Consider the following 17,495-nt stretch of genomic DNA (forward strand, 5'->3'; position numbering starts at 1 on the left):
CTAGGGAGCTGATGGTTTCAACAGTAGATCACATAAAATTTCTTTGATCATGTCACATCTCTGTGTAGCTGAGTATTAAGCAGTTGCTGTGTTATAAAACAAGCATTGTGTAAATATGTGGACCAAGATATGAGGATGACAGAGTTCAGTTTGAGTCCAAGTTTGAGAAGCAGGCCAATGAACAACAGATACACTCAACCTATTAGTAAGTAACTTTGGTTACCTAAGAAAAAAATAAAAAATAGCATGCTATCTTTCAAAATATGTGTACTACTTTTTTTCAGATGGTTACTAAGTTGTTAGGACATAAACGCATATAGAGTTGTTTGGACTTAAGTACTTAATAAGCAACCGTTGAGTTTTGGGGGGGGGGGGTGGGATTTGGCCCAGTGACACCATGAAAAAAATTACTGAGACTCTAGGTCACTGTGAACTGGCAGTGTTGGGGAACTTCTGCTCTAGAAGGTCCTAGAGTTGATCTTGTGCTAATTTGAAGTGGTCTGAGTCCCCACAAAGAACTATTTTGAAAAGCCTGTTTGTTTTATACTAGGCTATTGATGCCCCAGCACACCTTCTTATGATGACACGGAGGAATAATATTACCAAAAATGTTGGACAATGGCAGAGAATGAGAAGCTACTCAAAAATACCACTGCTAAGCGACTGAATGTGGCTTCCAACTGGAAACTTAGAGTCTTTGTTTAAATGATGATCCTGAAGCATATTGAAGAGTCAGCCATCAGCCGCTCTGCTTCTTGGAATCGCATACTTAAAAACACATTTTATTTTAAAGTGAACCAAATGCAGGAGCCCTAAACAAATTTCCTTTTAGCCTTGACATTTCTGACCCTGCCAAAATGCAACAGCTAAAGAACATCAGTGGGGCACCTGAAACTATCATCTCTTACTGAGAGGCATTTCCAGTTAGCTGCCTCTAGGTAAGAATTTTCATTACCTTGCACATTTTCCTGGAGATCTGGTTTTGAGGATTCCAAGTGTGATTACAATGTCGTATAGAAACTGATGGAAAGAAGTCATGTATGGATTTTCACTTGTCACTATCAAAGATAAAACAGTTGATTTTGGACTTTCTACTATTAAATTATTAAGACTTTTCTTGATTTTAAGGGAGGTTCAAATGCTTTAAATGCCCCTAAGTTGTTTTAAAGGTCCTGTTACAATCACAGTTCTGTAGCTTTTGGTTGCAGTACATTGGCTGCCAGCAGTGATCTTTTTTCACCACGTTCAGGTTTTGCCTTTCTTTCCACTTACGTCTTTTACCAGAAGCCACCTCAACTATATTTGGAAAAAAGTGGAGAAATATGTTCCAGTAAAAAAATTATGGTGATGCTTATTTGGATTTCCTTGAAGCAAATTTGTCAACGGCATTGATTTTTCATCACTCAACATGTTTCTCCATGTTCAGCAAGAGCAGCTAATCCTGCCAAATGGGGCAACTTTTAGAAACTTGTCCTAATTATCTTCATCCATAATTTTCTAATGACCAGCAGACATAAAGGAATGTATCCTAGATGCTTTTTTGTCTGTATCTAGTCTTCATTCATTTTACCCTAAGAGATTTTCCTTGTTAAAAGCCATGTGGCTGGGACAGATGGCCTTCATGTGTTATCTCCATCTTTATCAGCATTGAGGACATTTCTGTTGGGGTGACTTGACAGTAGCAGAATCTCCAGGAGTACTATCCTACAGCCATCTGGCTTTGATTTTTCAGCCACAACCCCTGAGGGTTCATGAGTTTCTCAGCATAAAGGAAATGATATGTCTCTGGCCACTGCAACTGCTTAAGTGAGTGACCAGAACTTTCTGTGCCTGTTAATGTAAGGCAGAGATAATCTTGAAAAAGATGCTGTCTCCTTAATAGTCAAAAGCCAGTAAGATTCAACTGAGACTTTGTTTTATGTTTATAGGATAACATCCAAAAGCAAAGGGCCTGAGTATAGTCCTAACCCTCGAACTTAGTAGCAACAAAAGTCTGACTGAAACACAGATATCCATGGCCTTAGTTTCCTTCTGCGTCAGATGGGAATGATTTTACCACCCAAGTCACAAAACCATTAGGAAACTAAATTTGAAAGTATGAGTTGTTTTAATTACCAAGGGGAAAACCAGTATTTTGAGCTTAACCAGGTTGGACAATCTATTGGATTTTGGCATTTATATTGGTTTTCTCTATTTGTGTTTTATTTTAAGCATAACTAGTATAATTGATATTCAAGAGAATTATTGTAGTAGAAAAGTGCCTCTGTTGAAGAGATTCTTGTTTTACCACTTAATAAAAGTATACCCATTTACTTAAAAAAAAAAAAAGGCACCTGTTTAGTGCTTCTAACAGCTAACATAGAACCAGTGTTTAGATTATTTAAAAAACTTTTTACAAAGCTTTTAGTAATGACAGTGTTATAACTCCATAATCTTCTTTCCTCTTAACCCTTGAAATTTTGACTTTTGGTAAATCCTGATTTCAATTTCAATTTTTAATTTTATCTTTTTTTTTTCAAAAGTTGAAGACTTCCCCCCCCCCATCTTTTTAGTTTTTTCCTTGGTTTTTCCTAACTTGGTTTCATGGATAAAATATTCTGAAATTTTCTCACTTAATGGAAATTAGTGAACAAATGCAAAGAGAGAGGTATTCTGAGTGCTCAGATGTCACATTCCATTCGCTTTCATATTACACATCAACCTTGGGTTTACCTTGGCTCCAATGGTAAAGAATCTACCTGCAATGCAGGAGACCCAGGTTCGATCCCTGGATAGAGGAATTCCATGGGCAGAAGGAACTGGCAGGCTATAGTCCATGGGCTCACAAAGAGTCGGACACAACTGAGTGACTAACACTTTCACATTTTCTCTCTATACATCAGCCAGGGACAGCACAGTTGCTTAAATAATTACAGTAGGAAATGTACAATCCTTTTTTTTTTTTTTAAGTTGACTTAAAATTGACTCAGTCTGAAGCTTGCTTTGGGTGCTATAGCTGACCATTCTGTCCCTGTCAGGGTCTTGCAAAAAGGGGTTTTTCCAGCTTGTCAATTAATGCAGATCACTTTCTTTACATTTTCTCCCCTTATTGCTGATACTGTCCTGGCAGATGAAAAGATATTGCTAAGCACTGGTTTTTCCTACAGTTGCATGAGGTGCTTCTGAACTCTTGACATCTGCTTGGGCTCACCTTACTTTTTTATTTACTTTTGAGAAATGGGTCCTCCTTTATCCCCAATCTGTTGTAGCTGTTTTATGTTGCTTTTTAGTCGTACAGATTTTCATGATAACACCTCTACTGACCAAACACTAAGCAACTATTTAAGATAACTACCTAATCAGATACTGCTAGGGTAACCAACTCATTCCAGTTTGCTTGATACTGTCTTGGTTTTAGCACTGGAAGGTCAGCATCTCAAGAAACTCCTTAGTCTCAGGGAAACCAAAATTGTTGGTCATCCTACCAATACTGAACAGTGGGATGAATTTGGCCTAAATTTAGATTTTCTTAACTTTCTCTGCTTTCATTTCCACACCAGGATATTTTTTTATCATTACGAGCTCTGTATACGATCAAGTTCAACTTGTTTAATAATGATTTAGAGTCAGAGAAGTCTTTGCAACTCTGTCCTTCGTTTATAAAATACTCTCCTTTTCCTAATTCCCAGCATCATTTTTTATCTGTTTTCACCTGTAAGCTTTGAAGGATGCAATAGCTGATTCTGTCATGGTCTTGCAAACAAACTGGGGCAAGTTGGTTACCTAGGCAGTATCTCAAGTCATGTAGGCATCTTAAATAATTACTTAATGTTTGGTTGGTAGGAGTGTTATCATGCAAGTCCATATGACTGAAAAGCAATCAAGAGCATTTACAAAAATATGAGCACTTGAACTCTGCTTTTATGTAGTAATTGACTGGTTTTAACCTAAGTGGTTAGTTCAGTTATAGAAAAAAAAACAACAAATAATGTAATTTAAAATATGAACTCTGGATTCATCTCATAGTAGAACTATGGATGACTTTATTTTCTTCTTTTCTAAATCACGCTATTGCATGTATTTCCTTTCCCAACAAAATCTTTTAAAAATAACTTTTAAACAGGTTTTTAAATAATTTCAATTGAACAAAATTTATAATGTTCACCAAAATCTCCCCCTAAGACTTATCATTTCTAGTCAGGGCTATCCGTGGGAACACACATGGAAAATTACCTAGATCTTCTGTCTGCAAAATCATCACGCCAAAAAAAGAATACATTGATCAGGATCCAAGAAACTGACACTTGTGAAGCAGGTCAGTCATGTAATAATCTGACAAGGTCGGCTGATGAATGAATGAAATTCTAGAACAAGTTGCCAGCGGCAAAATGGAATTTGGAAGGGGGGTATGGAACATTTGGAAAATAAGTCTTAGAATATTATTTTTATTGAACCAGGGAAACTTTCATCCATTCATTTACTCATTCGTTCACTTGAAAATGTTTATTGAATATCTTCTATGTGCCAATGTTTACATTAATGAATCAAAGTTATTGAAAAACCATTACCCATATAGAACTTATATTCTTTAGTGACAATAGATGATAAATATAGTAAGTACACAAAGGTCCATCTAGTCAAGGCTATGGTTTTTCCAGTAGTCATGTACGAATGTGAGAGTTGGACTATAAAGAAAGCTGAGTGCTGAAGAATTGATGCTTTTGAACTATGGTGTTTGGAGAAGACTCTTGACAGTCTCTTGGACTGCAAGGGGATCCAACCAATCCATCCTAAAGGAGATCAGTCCTGGGTGTTTATTGGAAGGACTGATGCAGAAGCTGAAACTCCAATACTTTGGCCACCTGATGCAAAGAGTGACTCATTTGAAAAGACCCTGGTGCTGAGAAATATTGAGGGCGGGAGGAGAAGGGGACGACAGAGGATGAGATGGTTGGATGGCATCACCGACTCGATGGGCATGAGTTTGTATAAACTTCGGGAGTTGGTGATGGACAGGGAGGCCTGGTGTGCTGAGCTTCATGCGGTCTCAAAGAGTTGGACATGACTGAGCGACTGACCTGAACTGATAGGGAGTACCTAGTATTTTTTTAAGTGAAAAGTGCTATGAGAAAAAATAGAATAGGATTAAGTTCATCAGGAATGCAAGGCAGCATGGATAAAATAAAGATTTTAATATTAAATTGAGAGCAGAGAAGGTTGCTACTAGTAAAAGTTCTTAAAAGGAATCAAATTTTACCTAGAGGAAACAGTGAATGAAAATAATAACTTTGCAAAATCCATTGCAATTCAAAATGCCGTTTGACATCTAGCCTTAGACTTGGTAGGACAAAGGGAAAGCAATGGGTTAATGTCAACTGGATCCGGCCTAGTTGGAGCCACTTTTCCTTCACACGTGTCAGTTCCTATTTGTTTTTACTGCAGATTAGATGAACAATGCAATCGCACTAATAATTTACAGGATAATTTCACTAGGAAACTACAAAAAGGTTGTTTTGTGTAGATAAGCACTATTTAGCAAACATGTTTTGCTGTGGTCTAGAGTAACATGTAACCCATCAGGGCTTCTCTATTAGAGTAAACAGGAGCTATTTCTGTTTTTATTCTTTTTTTTCTTGACATCAAATGCTACTAAAAAATAGGTTTAGTATTTTAATTGATGATTGACTTTATCATATATGTTTATACATTTGTATGCATATAAATGAATAACAGTTGAAAAGATTTTAAACTACATAGATAAATAAAGCCATTAAACCAATGATAACAAGAAAGACTTTTGAGGGGAAAAGTTAAATTGCCTGTAACCCAGCATTCTATAGTGTATTTAAATTATACATTCTTTTTTTAAAATTCAGTCTTGGACTGAGTAAAACTCAGTCCTGCAAAAAAGTGCAGAAAGAATAAGCATCAATACAGTGAATGCATGAATGGAAGTAGAGATGAATGTAATCATGACCAGAAACCCTCATGCATTATGAAAACTTAGTCATATATCCACTGCTCCCTTTTATTAAGAAAACTAAGCCTCCCAGAGGAGAAGCATTATATAAATTGTGCTGTTTAAAAATTGCGGTGTTCATTATGAGGAGCTTAATTATGGTCATCATTTACCCCCCAAAATCAAAGTCTCGTCAAAGAATTCATAATAATGAATGTTACTCATTAAAAATTAATGAACAAGTGGCTTTTATAAAGGTATCAAGTCTGTGGACTATCATCATTTTCCTTTCTTGTTTAAAAGAATTAATACTCATGCAAATCAGATCCAAATGACTACAGTTTAGATGGTTACTTAGTACTACAGATTATGGATTTGTTTATTACCAGAGAAGCCAATTATATTTGTCAGCATAGGATAGATTATGCTATGATAAACAAACCTTGGAATCTCAGTGGTTTAATAAAACAAAGATTTCTTTCTTGCTCAAGGAAAATGTGATGTAAGTCAGAGTACCCCTCACAGCAGCTCTCTCCTCTACAGTGACTCAGCAAACCTTGCTGCTTCCATTCTATATCTCTATCACTGCAACCTTCTAGGTCATCATAGAACAAACAGAGAGAGATAGAAGGTTGTACGTCAGCTCTTAAATGCTTAAGCCTTAAGTAACACATATCACTTCTATTCATAATCCAATGCCACATGGTTTGGGTCTGTAAATATTTGGGCTTGTTTGTCTGTTTGGCTGCATCGGGTCTTGGTTTGGCACATAGGATCTCCACTGTGTCACGCAGAATCCCTCACTGTGAATGCATGGGCTCTCCAGTTGTGGCAGGCAGGCTCAGTAGTTGCGGCACAGGCTGAGCTGCACCGTGGCGTGTGGGACCTCAGTTCTCTGAGCGGGGATCAAGCCTACATCTCCTATACTGCAAGGCAGATTGTTAACCAATGGAGCACCAGGGAAGTCCCTGCCACGTGGTTTTGACAAGCACATCTGGGACATGCAGGGGAGGCAGGAGAATATTCAGTGAATAATAATGTGCCTACAACAGCAGTAGCAAAACCAAAAGGAGAGATTGGTGAATTGCGTATTACTTAGTAAGTACTTTTTGGATATTTTGCATAACGTTAGGAGGAGGGAGAGAGTGAAAATTCCAAAACACAGCCCCAAACACCTTTGTCTCTTGAAAACCATGAAGTAATGTAAAAAGCCATGAATTAGTTATTTAACACCCTGTGTTCCTATGCTCAGACGGCTACTATGATAATTGCTCACAGTCCAAGAGGGACCAAACCATCAGTGAAGGTAAATCCATCTCTCGAAGAAAAATGGAAAGAGTTACTTCTTTGAGTATGGAGTTATATATGGCACAAGCAAAGCCCCACTCTTCAGATGGATGCACCGTTCTATGAAAGTCTAAGGAATGCTTTCTTTACCACATTAACAAGGGAGATAGTGTTTTGACTGACAAGGAAAAACTCTTCATTCTGAAGTCTTGTTTGAGAATACAGTTTAGCTTCACTTTCTTCTTCATCCCTAGGCTAAAATAGCAAATAAGTGAAAAAGCGAGTTAATTAAATGCATGTTTTAACACCGTTTATCTGGCATTGATTGGCTGAGGCCACTTAGAATAAAGTGTGAAGTAGTTAATACAAGTGCTGGCCATCTCCTAGAGGAGGTGACCTCAAGGTCATATAATTGTTGCAAGTAATTTATTTAGCTTAAAATGAATGTGTTCTCAATTAGGTTGGTAGGCATTATAATAACACAAGTGGGATTTTTATTTGCTTCTGTCTTCGTTGTAAGGGTCTAGTTATTGGATTTGTTTGTCTATATTTAGTCCTCTAATACATGATCCCTCCCAGTAAAGATGAGGAAGCTTATTCACGCTGACTAATAGGGAAGGATCCTAAGGTTGAAGGTATTGACCTGATCTCACCAGAGGCAATGGAGGAGTTCACACACAGCACAGATGCCAGAAGAAAATGTTATCTGGAGGTTGGCTCTGCTTGTGGGAACTATCTCTCCTCCCCAAATACAGATCCATAAGCATCTTAAACTTGCCCCATAAATTGGTGCTTAATATGACAATAAGGGATTTCCCAGATGGCACTAAGGGTAAGGAACTCACCTGCCAGTGTAGGAGACATAAGAGATCTGGGTTCAATCCCTGGATCGGGAAGATCCCCTATAGGAGGGCACGGGCAACCCACTCCAGTATTCTTGCCTGGAGAATCCCATGGACAGAGGAGCCTGGCAGGCTATAGTCCATAGGGTTTCAAAGAGTTGGACACTACTGACGCAACTTAGCACGCACGCATGCATGAAAGTAAACCACCACTGGGGCACTTCAGTGTTTATTGCAGGATTTATTCTGCTGGAATTCTTATTTTACACACACACGTCTCTTCCTCTAATCTTCGGGTCCTCTAAGGTGGAAAAATCGTTATCCCTGGTGCTCCACTTTCAGGTTTGAACTTCTGATTTTCTTAGTTTAGATAGGGAAGCTGAAGATAGGGGAACTGTTCCTTGGACAGATGTGATAAAGAAATTTTAAAAGTCAACGTGCAGGTGACTGACTCTAACAACCCTGCTCACCCAGACCTCCTCTGTGAACTTTTCAATCTCTGCAGGCATGCCAAATGCACAATGAGTAATTCTGTATGAACAAGTACAATAATGATTACTATCATGTTTCCTCACCTACAGACTGTCAGAGTTGAGGGAGTTGGTCCATTACAGGGTCCAGCAGAGATGACTCTGAAGCAGAGGACTCAGCCAGCAGATGTCTCTGTTAGACTCACAACAGTGAAGTCACTACATCCCCCTTGGGAGGGCGCCAGCTCTCTCAGGACAAGCATAGCCTGCTCACAAAATGCATATTTCCATCCCAAAGTCAGGAAGTCTGGCACTGGTCATACTTGTGTTCCAGTTTAGATTGTCAACTTTACAACATCGTTCCTGCTGAAATCCCCCGGCGAGGTGGAAGGGCTCACTGGTTCTCCTGGTGGAGACAGGCTGAGTCGTCCCCCGTCACAGCCCCTGCATAAAATACAGCCCACGTGCAACCTTCCTTCTCCAGAACTGAAACTAACCCTCACCACACTGTCTGCTCAGAGACCATCAGCTTTCCTCCGTGGGCTTTCGCCAGCACAAATTTACGGTCCTTGGGAATAACAGAGGCACTGTTTTGTTCTGTTTTTTTCTGGTCAACCCCATAGACTGCGATTCAAGCAAGTGATCAAACCTGTGAAATTGTTCGAGATGAAAAGTCACCCAAGTGACAAGGAAGGAGTGTAAATGTGTTCTCCAAAGCAGAGTTGTGAATGCTAAGTCACCTAGTTGTGTCCAACTCCTTGCGATCCCATGGACTGTAGCCTGCCAGGCTCCTCCATCCATGGGATGTATCAGGCAAGAATGGCAGAGTGGGTTGCCATTTCCTCTTGCTACCAACTCACTTTTGTCTGATGTACGTCGGTGGCTTTGCAACTCAGAAAAGCTATCTCTTTATCTCCCAGCATATTAGAGGTGGATATGAGGACTTTATATTGAAAAGTTGCCTGAGTCTCAGTTACTGTGAAGCCTCTAGTCTTAAGACACTGTCCAGTGGTAAGAAAATTGAACTGAGCATTAGGAGAACAGTGTTAACTTCCCACTCCTCTCTTCCTTCTCTGTGTGATGGCGAGTGACTTGACTTTTCTAATCCTGCTTTGTTCTATGCGGCATGGGGATATTAACCAGAACAAAGGAAGACAAACTTTCTAGAAGAAGTTGAACAATTCTTACTTCTCAGGACTGTCCTCAGGCACACATAAGATAATGTATACAGTACTCTTTTTTTGGATTGAGAATGATGAAGGACATTATTATCTTCTTGTTTATTTATTTATCTATTGGCTGCATTGGGTCTTCCTTGCTGTCCATGGGCTTTTCTCCAGTTGCGGTGAGTGGGAGCTACTCTCTAGTTGCGGTGCAAGGGCTTCTCATCGCCGTGTCCTCTCTCGTTGCACAGGCTCTAGGCGCACAGGCTCAGTAGTTCCAGCTCAGGCTCTAGAGCCTGGGCTCAGTACTTGTGGCACAGGAGCTTAGTTGCCCTGTGGCACGTGGAATCTTCCTGAACCAGGGATCAAACCCATGTCCCCTGCCCTGGAAGGTGGACTCCTAACCATTAGGCCCCCAGGAAAGTCCTATAATACTCTTGAATCATTCAGTCACTGTTTACTCCTTGTCTTCTTCTCATTTTTCTCATCAATTTGATCAACAGGAGGTTATGAATGCTTTTTTAAAAATCGATAAGGGATTAAGCAGCTAAAATGAAGCTTGGGGTTATTAGAATGTATCAGGGGTCTTAATTTACCGTGTTCTATTCTTTTGAATGGCTCTTCCCTGGAGGCTCAGTGGTAGAGAATCCACCTGCAATGCCAGAGAAGACAAGAGTTTCATCCCTGGGATCCCTGGGTCAGGAAGATTCTCTGGAGGGGGAAATGGCAACCCACTCCAGTATTCTTACCTGGGAAATCCCATGAACAGGAGAGCCTGGTGGCCTACAGTCCATGGGGTTGCAAAAGAGTCGGACACAACTTAGCGACTAAACAGCAACAACATTCCTTTGAAAACAGCACGGGTGTTCAGAGTCAGAAGAATAGCACAGATTATGTGTCAGATTATTCATGTATTCCTTGGTTTTGAAAGCTATTGATTACACTGTGTTTTCTGTTTTCTCTGTGATAAAAGAAGGTCATTTGAACCAAGCAAATATATTGCTTCAAATATATCAGAAGCAAAGTATGAATAACTTCTCTAACATTCATGTAACCATCAGTCAATTATTTCTATGTTTATTGGGAGCTTCTTTTATGCCTGGACTTCTGCTGATGGAAAGAGGACTCCCAGGTCATGACCCTTACTGTCAGGAACATCACTCTACAGTCTCATCTCTAAATGAATATCTCCAATGCTAACTGATAAATGGGATACTAAATGGAGTTTAAAGCCTCAAGAGAACTCAAATAAGATTTTGTATGCTTGAAACAGTGTTAGGAGTTTGGATCAAAGAAAGTCTTTGTAAAGGACTAATCTAACAGGTGGGACTCAATTGATAAGAGGAGCAGTAGCTGGATAATAGATGGGGGAGGAGGAGGGTGATGTCTTAGGTCCTAGGAATAACCAGAGCAAAGGAAGATGAACTTTGGAGGAAGTTGAAATCCGCCCCCATATTTCACTGTAACAGAGTCCTGAAGTTGCAGGAGTATTCACACTAAACACAGATGTACAGAGGAAATGCAGTTTTTTATTCCCTAAAGTTGCTATGGCCTTTGCAGTTAGTCAGGGGAGGGAAACTTAACTGTTTAAAACCCGGTCTAATCCAGTGTTTTAGCAGCCTCCTTTGGTTTGACTCAGGCTCTCTGGGGTAGCTGGCTGGTCCTCCAGGACCCTCCTCTTTTCCCGGATTCTCTCCTTCCCTAGTTTCTGATGCAAAATTCCTTTGCTCGGCCACAGAGGTCCCTGATTTTTGATCCAGTGTCTCCCTCTCAAAGGGCAAATCAGGCTTCTCAGTCTGGCTATCCAGATCTCTAAAGGCAGGATAGCCTGGCACCGTTTTGACCCTGTCTGCCTCCTGCCTCATTTTCTTCTCTCTTCTCAGATCATCAGATTGCAGAGTGACCTTTGTCCCCCCTGTTTTCTAAGGTACAATATGCATGAGATGTAGTGGGAGGGAAGCTGATTTGCCCACGAAAAAATATAAATTGAGAAATAAGCCAAAAATATTTATTTCAAAACCATGCAAATTCAACAGAGGAGTTTTTATGTGTGTGACTTCAAAGCACTTTTTTTTTCATTTATTTATATTAGTTGGAGGCTAATTATGATATTGTAGTGGGTTTTGCCATACATTGATATGAATCAGTCATGGATTTACATGTGTTCCCCATCCCGATCCCCCCTCCCACCTCCCTCCCCACCCCATCCCTCTGGGTCATCCCAGTCCACCAGCCCTGAGCACTTGTCTCATGCATCAAACCTGGACTGGCGATTTGTTTCACAATTGATAATATACATGTTGCAATGCTATTCTCTCAGATCATCCCACCCTCGCCTTCTCCCACAGAGTCCAAGAGTCTGTTCTATACATCTGTGTCTCTTTTTCTGTCTCACATATAGGGTTATCGTTACCATCTTTCTAAATTCCATATATATGCATTAGTATACTGTATTGGTGTTTTTCTTTCTGGCATACTTCAAAAAAAGAATACATTTGAATCAGTTCAAGGCACTTTTAAAAGTTTTCAGTCTTTCAGCAGTGCGGAGGTACCCAGGTCCAGTTTACATCTTATTCACATTTACATCTTAATCAACCTGTGGACACAGTACTCTCTCTCATGGTCAGGTTTTCGGCTTCTGAACAATTTATGGAAAGTGGTTCATACTAATAGAAACATATCTTTCTCTTCAGCAATGATGGGAAGGTTATTTAAAATTTAAATCTCCCACAATTAGGATAGCACCAAACATTTGAATCCATTTCATGCTAAAGATTTTCCCACTATCCAGTCTGTAATGCTTATGATACAGGTCAAATGAAGACATTGCACAAAGACTGTAACTTCAAATGAAGCCTCTCAGCGAGCAATAGCATTTATAGAAATATTCCAAAGAGAAGTATAATATTCCCTCCTTATCCGTAGTTTTGCTTTCTACAGTTTCAGTTACCTTCAATCAACTGCAGTCCAAAAATATTAAATGGAAAATTCCAGAAATAAACAATTTATAAGGCTTAAATTGCATGTTTTTCTGAGTAGCATGATGAAACCTCATGCCATCTGACTCCATCCTGCTCCTTCCCACCCGGGATCCCCAGCCATCCTCATCATATGCCTGTCATGGCTCTATGATCCAGAATGACTCAACACAGAGGATCCTTTTTCTGACAAAGCATCAGAAAGACAGAAGTAGCCTAATGCTATGTCACAGTGCCTATATCATTCACCTCCCTTCATCTCACCAGGGAGGTTTTTTTCATCACAAGAAGAAGGGTGAATACAGTACAATAAGCTATTTTGATTGTGCCAGAGACCACATTCACATAACTTTTATTACAGTGTAATTGTTCTACTTATTATTAGTTATTGTTAATCTCTAACTGTCCCTGATTTGCAAATTAAGCTTTATCATAGTTATATTTGTGTAGGGATAAAAAATGTAGTCTATGTAGGGTTCAGTACTATGCACATTTTCAGACATCCACTGGGGATCTTGAAACATGTCCCCCATGGATAAGAAAGGACTACTGTATCTAGAAAAGAAACACCAGGGCAGATATAGCTCTGAAACACATATGCTTTCAGTCTATAAAAGAGGCTCTGATCAATGCAGTGTGTGAAGTTTCTTTCTTTCAAAGTGAAGGTTTTCCCCAGAAGGTGGTGGAGACTGACCTTGTCCTGCAGCTGTTTTAAAAGAACCTGGAATACATTTAAATTTCAGTTTTAATAACTTCATTGGCATGACAGGGCAGGCATGTTTTGTGAAAGTCAGTATAACTGAACCCCTCTCTAGGAATTGGTTTCATCACCTCTGTCTTTGGCCCTCCGCCCTGGTCATGTCTGCTGGATAACAGACTGCCAAGGCCGAGGTTAACACTTTTTTCCTATCTCCTCTCCTCTGTCTTCTAATTCTCTACAATAAGTGATGTTTGGGAAAAGTAAAGGGCTTGTGCTAATATGCTACTTTTAAATGTATCCAGTCCTTGGAATTTTGCCAAATGTATTTCTGTATTATAGTCAGTGAGCCTGAGATGGATAAATCTGCAGAGAGTTTGTGAGTTGGCCTTTTAGAAAAACAATCTAAGATACTCGTGAAATATTCTCTTTCTGGCACTGTAAGTATGGATATTTCTTTGTTTATGACCATCGCCCATTTGAAGACTTTTAATAGTCATTCCAGGATAGGAAGTTGCAATGATGCAAAAACAAAACAAAAAACTGTCAAGAAATACATACTGTCCATACACAGGATGTATATAAAACTATAGAGATATAGCCAAATACATGTAATGCCATCAATGACATCATCAATCTTTAAGAAAATGAAAATAATTTGGAATACTATTAGCATAACTTTGCCAATGTCAGCAAATCTATTAATATTCATCATGACATTAACTTAGATGATCATTTTTTCCACCTAAGCTCCCAAACTTTATAGACACCCTGAACAGTATGATCCCAAATTTATTTTTAATGTGTGGCTCAAATGGTAAGGAATCTACCTGCATTGCAGAAGGTCCAGGTTCAATACCTGAGTCGAGACGATCCACTGGAGAAGGAAATGGCTACCCACTCCAGTATTCTTGCCTAGAGAATTCCATGGACAGAGGAGCCTAGCAGGCTACAGTCCATGGGGTCATAAAAGAGTCTGACACAACTAGGCAACTAACACTAACTTTCATGTACATGTGCATATTCAAAACATCAGAAAAACATACAATAAAATTTTAACAGTGAGGTAAAATTATACATCATTTTTATTTTCTTCTTTGTTCTGATTTTTCCACTATTTCTAATGTTAGCATGTGTTACTCTTGTGTTGAGGGAAAAAATTAAAACTAAAAATCAACAGAACAAACTGTCCACATGTCTACTACGCAATGTAAGTACTGGTAGATTCATTCTACTGTTGACATATTCAGTTACTTGAATGATGTTTGCAAGGCTGGCACTTTGAAGATAGCTGACATGCTTTAAAAATCTAGGGAGAAAAGAAGTAAAAGGAAGAGAGAAAGTAACAAGAAGTACTAAAAGGTCCAAATGTCTATCTCCTAACACATTTATGATAGTCTTAATGCAGTCATTCTCTCCCATTAGCAAAGCTCTTAGGGAAAGGACGGACTGTGAAAGAAAGGTTCCTTCATCTTTGATTTGATAAAGCTACCAAAATCCTTCTGAAAACAAACTAAGTGTTTGTTAACTGACAAAATATGTAGAATTTGCTCCTAAGAGGTTACCTGAAAGAGTGACATATATGTGTGCGTGCATGTGGGTGTATGTGTATATGCATATAGTTATGCCTTCCCAGACATTTTTAAATATGAAAGTGGTTTTAATTCATGTGGTGACAGAAGCAAGTTATCAGTTAGATTTATAAGGATTAACAGAAGAAAGTATCTTAGTGCTAGTCTACAACCAGTTCCGGGTGAGACTTTCTGTAACCCAAGTGTGTGTATATAGGATTTTTACTATAATCTACAGCAATGGTTGGTCCCAAGTTCCCCTGTGATAATACAGATTGAATTATGCAATTCAATAACTTTGGAAAGAGCTTTATCATGAAACTGAATGTGTCCAGTGGTTTTTATATGGCTCAGACCTCTTACAGATTATTTTCTCTGACACAATTTCTACAGCCTTATAAAGTTTCTCATATGTCTAACGTATGCATGTGAAATTCACAAGATGAAAGCCCAGTACTGTCAAGGTAGCAATTGCTTTCTCTATAAGGAAGACCACGTGTTCCCATAAACCTAAAAGAAAGAACATAATTTTACTATTCGCCCATGCAGTATTTCTAGTGCTTAAGTGTATGACATGACCCAAGAACATTTGAGATACATTTGAAGGTTGGACAAAGCTGAAAATATGCAGAAATTCTAATCATTCTGTGTGTTCGTACAGGGCTGGCCATTCCATCATAGAACTCTGATTTTATGACTCTTAGACATACATTTTTCTTATTTTTTAAGAAAAAAAGACTTGTAGGGTATTGTAAGAAAATAGCTTTCATTCTCTAGACACCAGCACTAGCAAATGAAGATCTAACCCCAAGAGAAAAATAACTATTATATCATAGAAGACACCACCTAGCCTTTACTGAGCCACGTCTGAATTATAAGAATTCCACGGAGCTCTGTGTTGGAATGACAGTGTCAGCTGCTACTTCAGTACATTTTTAATAAAACTTCTTCTACATTGATCAATCCATGCTCTTCAATTCAGAGCTGAGATTAATTCTCCAAGACATATTATGGTACAGTATTAACACTTGAAATCATAACTGCTTGCTTTCATTTTGGCATAACTATTGTACCACCTTAGAAGCTGCTTCTATTGACCTTTAGATTAAAAATATGTTGGATTATCATGATTGACACTTTTAAAATGACTCATTCTTGCCAAACACAGCATAACAACTTTTTAACATTCCCTTTTCTTTATAACTGCCTCTCCGTTCATTATATGAAACATAGCTGGATTCTACACCTCCTCTCATTGCCTAACATGGTTTTTTTTTTTTTTCAGAGTTCAAGAAGATTTACACTTGGAGCTAAATGTTTCAGTGATTGCTCTGTTGGGTTTCATTATACCAGTGTAGTTAATCAAAGCAAGTCTGGCCTTGCTACCATGATTCACTGTGTGGTTTTTTTGAACTTAATCATTTACACAGAATGAACATACACATTATCACCAGGGCTGGATTTCTTTAACAGCCTGCATGACATGGTACTGTAATGCCTTTGTTGACTGCTGATTCCTGAGGACTCCTAGTTGCCAGGGTTTTTGTGAAGACATTCCATTGACAGACTTTGGATTAGAAAAAGGCAAATAGAAAGCCCCTAGGTGGAGCTCCAGAGAGCAGAGGAAATGCCAGCTGACTTATCTCCAAGTTGGGCTAACTGGGAATCCTTTCATTTGTATAAAATATTTCTTTTCATGGTGTGTGGTCTTCACAATCATAATTAACAAGTAACCTTTCTTCACCCTCCCTCCTAATCCCGTCATAAATTATCGGCTGCTGGCATATGGGTAGGGTTTGGCAGATCTCAGATTTTAAGTATAGCCTGAGGGAATTACTGTGATTGCTGTTTTAAACTGAAGAAGCTAATTGGGTAAGTATTAACATTTGTGAGCTAGGTCTAACAAGTCTAGTTTCTGTGTCTAACAAGTCCAGTGATGCTCCCATCGGCACCCTCTACCTCTACAAGAAAGCAGATTCACATTTAGCCAGAACAATTGGAGCGAGAGGGCCTGCCCCAGGCTCATGGGAGACAATTGTCAAGTTTTCAGAAATTTTACAAACTATTTGTTAAGCACAGTCATTGTTTATAATCAAAGCTTATAAACTTTTAATTAAGTAACTCTTATTTTTAAGAGGTGATCAATGTTCAAAACTCAGCATTTCCTAAGTATTTTACTCCATTGTACTATTAGGGGTACTCGAGGCTATTTGTGTCTAGAATATCTGTACGTCTGGTGGAAATACCACATAATGGTGATCTGCCGTACATCTCTTCCCAACTCCACACTCGGGGACACCTCATTGGTAGCCTCCAGTCAGCCATGGTAGGAGAAGCCATATCCTGAAAATCACAGACGCTATAAACCAGGACTTGATTTATTGTTTTGTGTCTTCCAAAGTACTGTTTTATTTTCCCAACTAGAGAAGTTCAGTAAATGATTTGGCCATAGGATTTTTCTTTATTATTGAGGCATAGTTGATTAACAATGTTGTGTTAATTTCTGGTGTACAGCCAAGTGATTATATATATATATTCTCCTTCATATT

This window comes from Muntiacus reevesi, chromosome 17 (assembly GCF_963930625.1).
Source record: "Muntiacus reevesi chromosome 17, mMunRee1.1, whole genome shotgun sequence".
NCBI lineage: Eukaryota > Metazoa > Chordata > Mammalia > Artiodactyla > Cervidae > Muntiacus > Muntiacus reevesi.